Raw genomic sequence first — 14,752 nt, 5'->3', positions numbered from 1 at the left:
CTGGGCCATTGTGGAGAGCCCCAGATCCTCCATCTGTCCTAACCAGGGTTCCAGAGAGCAGCCCCCTGCCTGTGTCCCTGCCCCCCAGGGCACACCACCCAGGGCAGGTGGAGGGTCCGGGGCTTCCCATAGCAGCCCAGGTTCCCTGGGTAGTTCTTAGAGGTCTGGATGGGGGGGAGAAGAGAAGGAGGCGGTAGAGAGCTGACCACTTTATCAGCTCTCCCACCGTGAAGCGCAGCCCCTGCTGCCGCCACTCTGCACCTGCCCGAGGCTACAGAGGCGATGTGGAGGGGCATGCGTCACCCAGATTTCTTGGGACGCCTCTGATGGGGTCGCCCAGCAGCAAGGAGGCAGGGACTCCAGCAGCATTGAAGGCGAAGCAGAACCCACGTGCCGGGGAGGAGCTCAGCCAGCAGCCAGTGCCTAGCACAATGGGGTTCTGCTCCATGACTGAGGCTTCCAAGTGCTATGATAATACAGCCAGCAGCCCTGCTCCTTCCTCTTTCCCTGGGCTGCATAGACACACTGAGAGCACTGCTTCCCAGGGGAGTGCTGCTCCTCACTGCTAGGCATCTGTTCACAGCTACTTACCCACGTGACAGGATGAGCACATGGGGTTTTCTATTGAAGACCGCATAGAAACCCAATTTCACGTCTGCAAAGCACGGTGGAATTACCACTAACAGGTTTCCGGAAAGAAGGCTGAAAAAAAGATGTGGTGTTACTGATGTCTTTTTGTTTTCACCTAGGTATTTTATTCTGTTGCTGAGAAGTCATCAGCACATTTCATTCACCCGTCCCAATGACACCTGTGAGGGTGCTTTCATGTCTTTTCCTAATCATGATGATACACTGTATTTTTCATATTGCTATTTGGCTTTCTAGGCTGGTAAACAAACAAGAACAATACGGAGACAGAACAACAGCCCTCCTAAATTAGGAAACAGATGAGCAAATTTAACTCACTTCTGGCCGAGGAGCAGAGTTCTGTTCTTTGAAGCCTGTCCCCTTTGGTTTGAAAATGGTACTCGTACAATGAGATCCCAGAAAAAATATTTTAAAATACACAGCACAGATGAGTTCAGGTTGAGGGATGTGTCTGGTTTTAACAGTATGTAGGTAGAGAACTTTCAAACACTGAAGGGCAAATCATATTGACTAACACAGCCCCAAACAGCAGCAGAACCAGTGTGGTGGGAGGGACAGAGAGCCCAGGCAAGAAGTTTACGCCCTGACTAACGTTCCCTTTAAGCCAGGTGTACACACGATCACACAACAAACTGGTATCGACCACACATCTCACGTGGCTGGGAAAACAGCTGGCAGCCAGGCCCTCAATGTGCCAGAACCCATGACTGCTCCTTTCAGAACAGGCTAAGCTAGCAGGAAGAAGGGGAAGGAGGACGGGGGGAAGCAGGGGCTCCTGGGAGGGATCATGCCCAACACTCAGTTCCTGCTCTACCAGCTGGGCTCTCCTGTCAGAACCCACAGCAGCGCCTCTTGGAGCTGTGGGAAGCCTCAAGCCAGTGGGGCAGGGAAGGGAGCGGGGTGGGGGATGGGAAAGGAGCCAGGGATGCCATTCGTGGGTGAGCTGGCTGTTCATGGTCCCATCCTGTGGCCCACAGAGCGCGGTGGGGAAAGACTAGTCCCTGGCACTGGCAGCAGCATTCGAGGGGCGGCAGTACTGAAATGAGCCCCTGGCAGCCTCGTCTGGCAGGGAGCTGCGGCGCAGGGCGAAGCATGGAAGAGGGGAAGCCTGGAGCTAAGCTGTGGTCTGTGTGGTCCTGCAACTACTGGCTGTGACAGGAACTCCCTCCTGGAAACCGCAGCAGGGAGGGGGAGAGCAGGGCTGGCTGTGGGACAGAGAGGGGAAGGCCCTAAAATCCCTTCCCCCACAAGCGCCTCGAACCTGCAGAGAGGGGTAAGGAGCTGGTTAGGGAAGGCAGGGACTCTTGGGAGGGGGTGGTGTAGGAGCTCAGTGGAGGAAAGACAGGTTCTCCTGCTTTCCTGGATTTTTAACTGTGTGTGGATTTTAGCTCTAAAACTCTTGAAAGTCAATAGGTACTCAAAAGCAAAGCTGTATGTCTGTGTCCCCCATATGGATATGCATTACTGACATGTCACTTTAAAAATAACTTACACTTCTCAATGCAACACAAGGTAAGAAGACTAAAGAAAGAAGTGCAAGTTTTGCCCCAGGACAAACATGTAGTGTTCAGCAGGGCTTGTAGCTAGCTCAGAAGAAAATGTAGAGGGAATGCTGACCCTTCCATGGCACGTCACTCCTCCATACAACACTGAAGGCTGGTGTGCAGGGCCAGTAAAGTCGTAATGGTTCTCCCCTGTGGGTGTGTGTCATGTTTAACATTAAACTAAGATCCTTGGGGCAGGGAGATATAGCTTTATGTTCGCTGTAAAGTGTTTAATATAGTTTAGGCCTTTGCACAAATAAAAATGATAAACAATATAATAATGCTGGGCCAGTTGTGAAGTTTGATCTATACAGAAGTTTTAAGGCCTCTGCTTGATTTTTCCAAGGATCCCATTGGACAATCCAATAGTTTTAAAACTGTATTTGATGCTTTCTTGTCTGCTTACTGCCTTAGACAACTGGGTCTGGCTACGTACCAACATTGCCCAAAGTGGTTCATGCTGGCAAAGGTCTCAGTATGAATCAGTGAACCAGTGCTGGCCTTAGATTTATGGATCGTTAGGTAGAATTCTAGCTAGATTCATAGGCCGAAGGGAGAAAACAGCACAATTTCATAAGCAGATTGCTGCTCATCTGACAGAATGTGTGCTAGGCTGTCAGGCCAGAAGTCTCACCTGCCATCTAGACAGTCACTCTGGAACTTCACGGTAAAGATTTGGAAACTGCTCTCAACCTGGTGCACAGCTCATTGTCAACATACTGCAAATGCCTTGCAGGCAACATGAAGCAATAGTTTTAACACACACACACACACACACACACACACACCACCCAGTTACGAAAATAGTCTTTATCGTTTCTATCTACACTGAAGAATCATAGTCTGATTCAGTGATTACCAGCATTTATCTATACATTTATTTTCCTCTTTCATTCAATATATACCAAGGGTCTTGCTGGGATACTGATACTGAGAGCAAGGTCTTTTCCAGCAGTGTTCAGAGGCAGCATGCTGGCTGCTGAAAGGAGGACAGTAAACTATACATTGGGCTTTCCAACATGACCTTGGCCTGACACCCTGCCTTCTTACATTTATCTTTGCCTGTGGAAGCCCTCCCAGTCACCTCTATCGAGTGCTGCAAACTACAGCAGCATACTCACTTCCTCCTCCATGAGGACTGTCGGCAGCCATCTTTTCCCCAGTAGGGGAGAAGCTGTTCCTCAGTCTCTAGGGTGTGGAAGCCCTACTCTCTCTATGTACTTTGGCAAGTTCAACAATGGAACATCAGAGGTGGAGCACTTTAATACTTTGCAGGTACTGAAGTACTATGATTTGGCACACCACAGAAATGCCTCTCATTGGTAAAGCGTTTTTGTTTTTTGCTTTCTTTGTTTTTTAAATAGCATTCTTTATTTCAACAGGATGGATTCCCAGAGAAATCCATAATTAAAACTCTTTTCTTCTTAATTAAAACTGTGCACAAAAGAAAAGGCAACAAAAAAAATAAGTAAATTACAAAGAAAAAAATACTTGTACATGGTTGTTGGGTTTTCTTTGCTCCTTCATTATTTCCTCTTCCACAGTTTCCCCCATTGTAAAAAAAAATGGTTAATTATGCACTTTACTGGGTGTTTGAGAGGACTGAATCATGCTTGCACAGTGATTTGAACATGTAAAGCAAGTGTATGTGTTCATACTGTATTGGCTGAAGGCTACCTCTAGTTTTTTCCTTCAAAACTTTTTTCTGCTTCTTTTTCAGATTAGCAATACCGTGTCTTGTCGCCCCAGTTTTGCTAGAGGACTGGTCAGCTGGAGTGGGATAACGACAAAAATAAATAGGTCAAAATCATAGCTATAGCTTTCTCAGCTCTCAAATGATTCACCGTCCCTCCCACCTAAATAAATAGAGGACTAGAAGAGCCACAGCTCAGGGTTCAGTCTATTGAGACATTACTACACCCTCCAGTCCTCCAGAGGGTCCATCACCCTCGGTTTTGGGATGCATCAGGAGAGGTATTTCCAGTAGGGATAAGGAGGTTTTAGTACAATTATACAAGGCACTGGTGAGACCTCACCGGGAACACTGTGTGCAGTTCTGGTCTCCCATGTTTAAAAAGGATGAATTCAAACTGGAGCAGGTACAGAGAAGGGCTACTAGGATGATCCGAGGAATGGAAAACTTGTCTTATGAAAGGAGACTTGAGGAGCTTGGCTTGTTTAGCCTAACTAAAAGAAGGTTGAGGGGAGATATGATTGCTCTCTTTAAATATATCAGAGGGATAAATACAGGAGAGGGAGAGGAATTATTTAAGCTCAGCACCAATGTGGACACAAGAACAAATGGGTATAAACTGGCCACCAGGAAGTTTAGACTTGAAATCAGACGAAGGTTTCTAACCATCAGAGTTTTGGAATAGCCTTCCAAGGGAAGCAGTGGGGGTAAAAGATCTATCTGGCTTTATGATTCTACTCGATAAGTTTATGGAGGAGATGGTATGATGGGATAATGTGATTTTGGTAAGTAATTGATCTTTAAATATTCAGGGTAAATAGGATTCATCCCCTGAGATGGGATATTAGATGGATGGGATCTGAGTTACCCAGGAAAGAATTTTCTGTAGTATCTGGCTGGTGAATCTTGCCCATATACTCAGGGTTTAGCTGATCGCCATATTTGGGGTCGGGAAGGAATTTTCCTCCAGGGCAGATTGGAAGAGGCCCTGGAGGTTTTTCGCCTTCCTCTGTAGCATGGGGCACGGGTCACTTGAGGGAGGATTCTCTGCTCCTTGAAGTCTTTAAACCACAATTTGAGGACTTCAATAGCTCAGACATAGGTTAGGTTTTTCATAGGAGTGGGTGGGTGAGATTCTGTGGCCTGCGTTGTGCAGGAGATCGGACTAGATGATCAGAATGGTCCCTTCTGACCTTAGTATCTATGAATCACTCAAGAACAAGGAAGCCAAGACTGAACATTTCAAAGGTAAAAACCAAGCAGAATTTTTATTTATGAAAAAAATGAGGTGCACCAAAGGGAACAAACAATGGATTTTTTGACTCTGCAGTTCACCTTTAATAGTTGCTGATTGTACTGGATGACCTGTGGAGGCTGGGGTTTATGGAAATTCATAGAGCCAGCTAAGCTCAATATACTAGAACCTGGACTCTTGGAGCCAGTAAGATTTCTGTTACCTAGGCAAAGGAAGCATCAAATGTTCTTTAAAAGGAGGCTAATAGTTTGGTCTTTTGACAAATCTTACAACTGAGTTACAGGCAGCTTTAGCTCAACTGCACCCACAGAATACATAGCACCACCCAGGTTTGGCCCAGAAGTGGGTGATGCTTTGACCTGTGCACAGAGTCACAGCGTACTCAGGTTTGGCAACCGCCATCGATAGTCTGGGGAGTGACTCATCTGCCCTGTCCAGGCCTAGATCCCACTGTAGCTGCAGCTAGCATCAACACACTGGGCCCAAGTCCATCCACCAGGCCAAGAGCCTGGAAGTGGGAGTAGGGCTGGTGGTACTGCTCCCACTGACAGTAAGGCCAGAGCTCATGGAGAAGCCAGACCGGGGGCCTCCCCGAATCTCAGCTACCCCACAGATATGGACTCTTTCTGAACTACCATTCCCTAACCGAGCACCCCATCCCTCACTTCCTAACACAGTGTACCCATTGAATCGGGAGGCTACATCTGCCCCTGAACTGGGCTCAGTGAAAACTGAGATTACTTTTGATGTATGTTCATAGACTCAGCCTTTAAGGCCAGAAGGGACAATCACGATCATCTAGTCTGACCTCCAGGCCACAGAACCTTGCCCACCCATTCCTGTAATAGACCCATATCCTCTAGCTGAGTTACTGAAGTTAAAGACTTCTAACTACAAAGAATCCACCATTTATTCTAGTTTAAACCTGCAAGTGACCCATGTCCCATGCTTCAAAGGAAGGCAAGAAATCCTTAGGGTCTCTGCCAATATGACCCACGGGAAAATTCCTTCCCAACCCCAAATATGGCAATTACTTGGACCTTGAGCATTTGGCAAGATCCAGAGGACATAAACCTGGGAAAGTAGTAACTCAGAACCCTCCCCATCTAGCGTCCCACCGGCTGTTGGAAATATTTGCTATTAGCAATCGCATGCCATTGTAGATAGTCTCATCACACCATTCCCCTCATAGACTTATTGTTTATTCTTTTGGCTGTCATAGGAAAATCAGGGTCTCAGAAGCTGTGGGATGGATTTGGGCTGCAGAACCAAAAATTGCTAAGAACTGCTGCTGAATTAGGGTTGCCAACCCTCCAGGATTGGCCGGGAGTCTCCAGGAATTAAAGATTAATCTTAAATTAAAGATTATGTCATGATTAAATCTCCAGGAATACATCCAACCAAAATTGCCAACCCTATGCTGAATTGAGTTGGGGCTGTAAAAAGTTCCCTCCAGCAAAGTGATTTTGAAACCCATTCTTTTTCTAATATTGTTCTGTCTTAGCCTTTGAGTAAGGTGAATTTAAAAAAACACCACCACATTTTAATAATAAAGAAGTGATCATTAATTCTTTCCTTTCATACAAATCAAACCTATTTTCAGTGAATCTATCAATGATTTCTTTTGTGCTTTCCCAGTTTTGATTCATTCATCCCTATGAATCTGCCTTTCAAAGTGAACACTGTCCAATATGCCAAATGGTTTAAAAAAACCACGAAGAGTTGTAAGAGAATGAAGGAATGTGTTGAGAAGCCAGGATTAGCCTTCAGAAGAAGCAGCACAAAATAAATCCTTGATGGCAACCTTGTAGAAGGAAATTTAGGTCAGGCATCTTCGTGTACAAGCAGGAGTGTGTCTGACAACAATACACTGTAGGTGTGCGCTTACTATCTAACATCTATATAGTCGTAAAATCATTCAGTCTAAGAGTGCCTGCTTTTTTATGATTAAATCACACAACCATATTACAGGATTAATTGAACTCCACAGAGCATGAATTATACTGGAAGCCAATTAGAAGAGCAAACCCTTCATGCGGACAATTCAATCAGGTAACCAACAATAAATAAGACTTATTAAGAGGGACAAATTTACAGCTTTCCCTCTCCAGATAGAAAGCACTCAGAGGAAGATGAATGGGATTATGAGTTTTCACATGTTAATTATACAAGTTTGTATTTCATACGCAATCACACTAGACCTCCATTAAGAAACACACATGTAACTTCACCCCCTCTTCCATATAATCAGCTAATCAGTCAAGACTTCTAAAAACTGAATTTCTTCCAAGATAAAGGATTATGCAGAGATATTCATTACACATGCTAAGCTACCATAGTTTTAAGCAAGCACTGTTAGTGTTACATACAGAACCCTGATCCACATGTGAAAACATGTTTGTACTTTCAATTCAGAGAGGTAGAGAGGAGAGAAATCCACCTTTTGCCTACAAAGGAACATTATTATTGTGTCCCTAGGTCTTATGCAGCCATACTTTATAACATGATATATAACAGGTAAATCTGATATGTAGATTGTTTTGGGATTACAGCTACAGATGCAGGATTCAATATTGCCTTGATTTATACCCCATTCAGTGATTTCATAGGATTTAAATCAATCAGAGTGGAATTTGGCCTTCAATTTTGACTAATCTGAATATCTTCTGGACAGGAAGGTGCGCCGGAAAGCCAACTAAGCTTGTGCAATAATGAAATTGGCTCTTTGTGCTCTTCTAGAGTGGCCTGGGGTTTGCCTGTATTCTTACTTATCTTTGGGCATGAAGGGTAAAGACTGACTTTATTAGAGAGCATTAAAGTTCTATGTGTCATAAGGAACAGACTGCACCCCTTTCATTAGGAGACTGGTCACTTTTCTAAAAAAGGCAATGTATAATTATCCCCTTTTGTCCTATGTTGTAGTTCATTTTATCCAATTAACAAGAGCTGCTGTTTAAGTTATAGCCACAAGGCCAGCTCATTTCATCAGCAATAAAACATGATGCTATATATAAAGCCGATGCATCTCATTTCATAAAGAGGTCTGCCCGGGGCTGCCCTGGAAGTGGACACAGTAAATGTCACGGGCAAAACAAGATGAAAATATCCCTGGTGACAGCTTAAGAAGCAGTGCATTGGAAAACACATTTAAGTATGACAAGATTACTATACACTCTTGCTTCAGCCCCAGCGCTCTTTCAAGGTTTATGTAAATACATTCTGCATATAAAATTGCAACATTAGTGCACGGGCACATACTTTATATAAGCCTCGTATAAAAATGACATCCTTTCATATGCAATCATTTTAACTGCCTACATTTCTATGCAATGTTATTGTAGTCGTGTTGGTCCCAGGATATTAGAGAGACAAGGTGGGTGAGGCGATATTTTTTATTGGACCAACTTCTGTTGTGAGACTAGATTTAGAGTTTACAACATAGCTGACCTGAAGAAGAGCTGTGTGCAAGCTCGAAAGCTTGTCTCTCTCACCAACAGAAGTTGGTCCAATAAAAGAGCCAACAAAAGATATTACCTCACCCACCTTGTGTTTCTACATGTCTATGCAGTATTTTGTAACACAAGGCGTCACCCGTGCAACTGACTGACTCCAATGGGGTTATACAGCTGTGACAGGGTGCAGAATGTAAGCCATCTTCTCCAATATATATCATTCACATTTTCTTTTTCATGGAGTATGAAAGGGATGTCAATTGTGCCTTTGATTATTGCACAGTTGTTATTGAACTCTTTGTTTAGTTAATCAAATCAAAATTGATAAGAAATCAAAACGATGCTATGGGGGTTTGTCTACACTGCAGCTGAGAGCGAGCCTCCCACCCTGAGTAGATAGACTTGCAGTAGCAAAGTTTGAGGTAGCATGCTAAAAATAGCAATATGGATGCTCTGGTTTGGGCTGCGAACTGGCCTCTCAAGATCACACAACCCACTAGGCTTGAGAACCCAAGCTGCAACCTGAGCCGCAACATCCACACTGCTATTTTTAGCATGCTAGTTTGAGCCCTGATAACTCAAGTCTGTCTACTCAGGCTGAGAGGTTCACTCCGTGCTGCAACATTCACATATCCTGTGAAGGCAAATGTTTATACAGGTCCCAGTTCAGCAATACACTTCAGCATGTGCTTAATCCCACTGATTTGAATATGCGTTAAGCATGTGTTCAAATGCCTCCCTGAATTGGGGCCATAAAACCTTGTTCTTCATTTCTCCTCCTGTTTAACCTACAGTATTGTATGGGACCAGTTCTGTTACCTGTATTCATGTACTTACTGATCTGAGTAAGAGCAGCAGAATAAGGCCCTATATTCATTCCAGTTTGGTTTTTCAGATATATAAAGGAGATCTGCAAAGGAAAACAAATCTGTTCTGTTTATGGTGCCTCCCCATCCCCCACCCCTTTATACAATACAAGGTGACCGATTTTTGAGTGGTTGGGATCTGTTTTGTTTTTATAAAAATTCTCTTTTCCCACTTATTTTTACATCAGAAATACCAGGTCTGATCTACCGTATGCTAGCTGAAAGGTCAAAATACTAGAGAACTAGAGCCATCCTGAGAGACTGAAACCTGAAGATTTGAGAAGGGAAGAGCTTTTTACTCACACTGTTTAAAACATTTCATTTTTTTTGTTTTTGTTAACATCTATTTAATTCAAACACCTGACAACATCCGAGAGAAAAGTCTTCCTTTGTTAAAAAAAAAACTGTCAGCCCTTCCACGGAAGGCTGTAAAAACTCCCATTACAGTTCTCTAGCCATCCAGCAAAGCCAGGGAAAAAAGACTTCATATTACTTATATTATTAAGCAAAATGACTTCTCAGGGGCAGGAGATGCCCTTTCAAAGGGGCAAATTTATATATACTGACATATATATATAATAGACTGACAAAAAAAAAGAAGAGTGCATGCTTTTTCCACAGCACCTTTAAGAATAAAAGTTTTAAACTTAATCATAAAAGAATCCAAAACTCATCTAAAAACCCACTCAAATCTCATGCAGAAAATATGGATTTTCAGCATCTCTAATATGGGGTAAAACTCCCCTCGCTACACTCACACCTTCAGTTGTCAATCTTCTACCGTCATGATTCCACTGATGCTTGCCCACACCTCGCCTCCAAGGACTTAGCATTACACTGCACTGAAGTATATCACCCTCCAAAATCATCAAATAAGTCAGTCCGCTTTTTTAAAGTGACCTTTCTTCCAAATTTTTAGCTAGTTTATACCAATGACATATCCCTTGCTCAATCCTTTGTTTGTTTTTTTAATATTTTTCTTGCTTCCTTTAGTGCCTACATACCATGATGATGGACGTAATATAGATTAAATTCTGCAGACAAAAATCAGTGGGAAAGAAGGAAATGCTGGTCTGACAACAATGATGGCTGTTCAACAAGGCAAATTTAAGAAGCAGTATATTAGTGGCTCAATACAGAAATAAATAGATGATTGTCCATGGCAGGTGTTATACAGGAGCTCAGACTAGATGATCTAATGGTCCCTTCTGGCCTTAAAGTCTATAATCTATGCCTCAGGAGCAGCCCAGAAGCATGAAGGGAGCAAATTGTACCAGGTATGGACCCAGCATAGCCTATATTCCCCAGCCCACCAGTGCAGCTAAACCAGCCAGCAAGCTGGGAGGCACTGCCAGGGCTCCACACCACTCTTCACCCTGTTTGGCCTTCTCCCTCCCACCTGCTCTGCAGAGTCTGTTTTCTCTCTCTCTACACAGCTACCCATGACACAGGTAGCTTGTGCAGAGGTGTAAGGAAGCACAAGGCAGACCTCATGACCATACGCTACCATGATGGCCCGGCCCTCCATGGAGAATTCATCTATGGCCCAAGCTTTGTGTTTCCAGTGTCAGAATAAATATAGTTTTGCATTTTCTGTTGCTCGAGGGTGGGGGGAGGGAGACAGTTTCTGTGAGGGCAACTCCAGATGTTGAAGATTTGTTAGACCAATAAGCTGCTCAATTCCTATTGTCCTTGGGCAGCTGTCCACCTACTTTGTGAATCGATTTTTTAATTTAATTTACCTTTTACTGCACATAAGTTGACCTCATTCTTTCTATTTTGAACCACATCTTTGTTGCCTCCCTACTTAGCCTAGGGCTCCCCATTCCCCCTTGTGTCTGTACACAACAGCTGTTTGGATTTCTATGGCAATTGTGCTGGAGATCTAAAATGCAAGTTGATCTATGGCATTACCTATGGTCTGTCAGCATTTTTAACCTGCCCTCACAATGAGATTAGCCACCTTTCAGCAGCAGTTTGCAGCTGTCCAGTCGCTTTTCACTCACTTTCTATTTTAAAACAAAACAAAAACACATACTATAAAACTACTCCACTTAGTTTTTAGAAGGGAGTTGAGACTGTGCCAAAACACGTATAGACTCTGCAATGTGGAGGAATGGGACCTACTAAGGAGTCACTTCAGATTAGTAAATTGATAAATGCATTAGAAATTATATTCTCTGCCTTGATTGACTCCCAACGCTCTACATCACTGCATTGCCTTTATGTACCAAGGATCCTGATCCCACAAACATTTAACATACATGCTTGATGTTACGAGACTATTAAAGGCAAGCACGTGCTTAACTGTTTGCAGGATCGGGGCCTAAATCAGAGGGTACAAAGGCAACTATTAGATGCGTTTGTCATGACCTATTTTTGGCAAACACATAAGCAAATGAAGATCTTTTATAAAGGATTCTATATCCCTATGAAAATATTTTATAAACACACAAACACATACAAATAGTGTATGCATCACACACAAAACATGTTGTGGTAAAGGTAGTAAAGAAATAAATGAAATAACATGAAGTGTGTTTAGCCTAGTTTTTAACCCACAACTAAATTTTTAAGTTTACTAAATTTTGGGTCTTTAGGGACAGAGAAATACAAAACATTTTGATTTTATTTTTCCTCCTTCCCCCACTTCCTGGATGCTGCCTTATTATGTAGGGGCTTCCTATTTGCCAGGAAACAAGAGCACAGATAGAATTAACTGGAACATCTGTAACATGAACAAATAGATAATGGAGACAGCAATATGCCATAGAATGACTAAAAAATACAATGCAATACATAGGTTGACACTCCTTCTTCTTCTGAAATAGGCATGCTTTTTTCAGATGGCTCTTCCCGATCTTACACCAAGTACCATAGAACAATATCCAATTGAAAAAGAAAATGTACCCCATCTACAGAGCTGTAACTAAAGCATACGTTCTGGAAGTTGATTATTGCAACCACACCATGCAGAGTTCTAAAAGTTCTACTGGTTGAAAAACAAAGAAGCCGTTTTGCGTTTAAGTGGTTTTATACTTAAAAATCGCTGACGATAGACAGCATTTAGCTAATATGTAACACTTGAAAAAATAAGAAATGTCAAGTCTCCATAAGTGATTATCTTGCTATTTGCATAATTACTATTTTTCTAGTATGCAGTATTATTACAGAGCAACCTGCAAAGAACCAAGTACAAAAAATATTGTAAACCATCTTTCCCCTTTAACATCTCAGCTCAAAGCATCAACCAAGTTTTCTTAATTACCTTATTTGTAGATTTGGTGAATTATATTTGCCTGCCTATTAAGATAGGGGTATTAGACCTTGCTCAGTAATAAGTGCTGTAAAGTGCACAGATTTAATACCAGTTAATTCTGAGAATAGAACTGAGTCTCATCCTTGCTCACAAACCAGTACATCTCCCCCTATATCAAAAGGGAATGGAGGGGCTGGCATCTGCTGCTTCTCCTCCTCCTCCACCTGGAGCATACTCCAGCCCCCAAAACACATCCACGCTCAGAGCAGGTAGCATGTAGGGAGCTGCGTGGGGCTGGAGCCCGATCAGTGCAAATTGAACATTCAGAGATTTTATCTGCAAGCCTCTACAAACTCTATGGATCCATGTGCAAATGGGTCTTTTCAAAGGCCACAAATTCAGACAATTCTGGGTGAATTTTCATGGGACTCAACATTTTTCTGTTACAATTCACATTCTCTCTCGCGCAAACACACACACACACACACACACAGAGTTATCTCGGGGGAAGTTTGTTTTAATTTGAATAAAAATATTTCTTTTGATTAATAACCTTTTCATTATTTCAGCTAATGTTTCTGCACAGCAAAATGACAAGGTTCAGTACCTGAAATGCGGGTACTTACATTTGATCCAATAGGTACCCCTTTGCCAGCATTTGAAAGTCTCTACATGATTTAAAGCTACACAGAGCCATTAGTCTAGGTAATGGCAGATGCTGCACCTCATTAGTCTCCAACACAGTCAACCTGCTTTTTCAAATGAGCAGATATTTCAAATAATCCCCAACTATGTAAATCATGATTTGGCTACATAGCCCTGACCCATATCTGTCTGGACCAATTCCAACAATGATTTTCTGTCCTTTACTCTTCCATATTTACAGCTCTCTGAGATCAAAATCAGGAAGATAGATGGTAAATTTCCATACAAATAAGAAATACTATAATCCTGCAGCTTCATTCTGAGCATTCTCTTGATCTTTCAGACTCTTTCTATTTCTGTAGATTACCTCTGTTCTGTCAAATAAGCAAAACCTTCTGAAGGTCTTCCCAGGTGCTTGCTTAAATAAATCTATCCACTTGGCACCTGATATTTTAGCTAAACTGGAGATTATTTAAGTATATTTATAAAGGTAAGACATGGAGCTGGTGGTGAAACCAAACAAATCAAATTTGAATTGTAAACCTGTCAGCTCAGATATTGTAGTTTGATTGTTAGAAAAGCATTAGTCATCAGGAAACAAAGTGCTTTCTAATATGTTTAGTCACAGTGGGTGAGCAATCCAGTAGCGGATATTATAAGATGTGCATCTAGAAACACATGCAACTTATAGTAAAAAAGGAGCCCTGTATACACCTGCATTCATACATTCAGTTACTGATACTTCCACATGCATAATATTTATTATGGAAGCCAACAGCAGTTAGTTAAGGGCGGGTTAAGTTCCGCATGTGAATTCAACTGCTTTGTTATATGTGAAGAACACCGCATATCCTACCAAAATTACAGCACTCAGTCTTTGAGCAAAGTAAGATTTTTTTTTTAAAGAATTCACAGGTAAATCTGTTAGTTTATGAGTTACAGTTAAATGTAAAAAGGGTCCTTTCAGAATTATAGCACTCTGTGTCACCCTATTTCTTTGTTCCAAATTATCTTAATGAAGTCTCTTCAAACATCTCAAAGTTAAAACTCACTGAAATGTCATGCACTACCTACATTTGAAAATAAATTATATTTTATTTTTTAGGATTAACAGTCATTTCTCCCCTTCCCCATTATTCTTCATAATAGAAAGTTTCTTCAGCAGAGACTGATAAATAATGTTCTGCTACAGAGATTTCCATGAAGAACTCCCCTATTTCAAAAAGTCATAGAATCATAGAATATCAGGGTTGGAAGAAACCTCAGGAGGTCATCTAGTCCTCAAAGCAGGACCAATCCCCAACTAAATCATCCCAGCCAGGGCTTTATCAAGCCTGACCTTAAAAACTTCTAAAGAAGGAGATTCCACCACCTCCCTAGGTAACGCATT

General features: G+C 42.3%; 1 protein-coding gene across 8 annotated transcripts in view; it reads right to left on the bottom strand.

The window, feature by feature from the left end:
• Positions 1 to 14,752, bottom strand: part of TULP4 (TUB like protein 4) — a 273,173-nt gene that overhangs the window by 154,819 nt on the left and 103,602 nt on the right. The window contains exons 1-2 of one of the 8 annotated variants that reach the window (XM_043512250.1): positions 967 to 1,044; positions 592 to 702 (exon numbers count right to left, since the gene is read on the bottom strand). The exons of the other annotated variants lie outside the window; for them this stretch is intronic. The gene's annotated coding sequence lies outside the window, so the exon portion shown is untranslated. Of the gene's footprint in view, positions 1 to 591; positions 703 to 966; positions 1,045 to 14,752 lie in introns of those variants that run through there. 8 annotated transcript variants of the gene reach the window in all.

This window comes from Dermochelys coriacea, chromosome 3 (assembly GCF_009764565.3).
Source record: "Dermochelys coriacea isolate rDerCor1 chromosome 3, rDerCor1.pri.v4, whole genome shotgun sequence".
NCBI classification, from domain to species: Eukaryota; Metazoa; Chordata; order Testudines; family Dermochelyidae; genus Dermochelys; species Dermochelys coriacea.
This window is presented reverse-complemented; position numbering and strand designations above follow the sequence as displayed.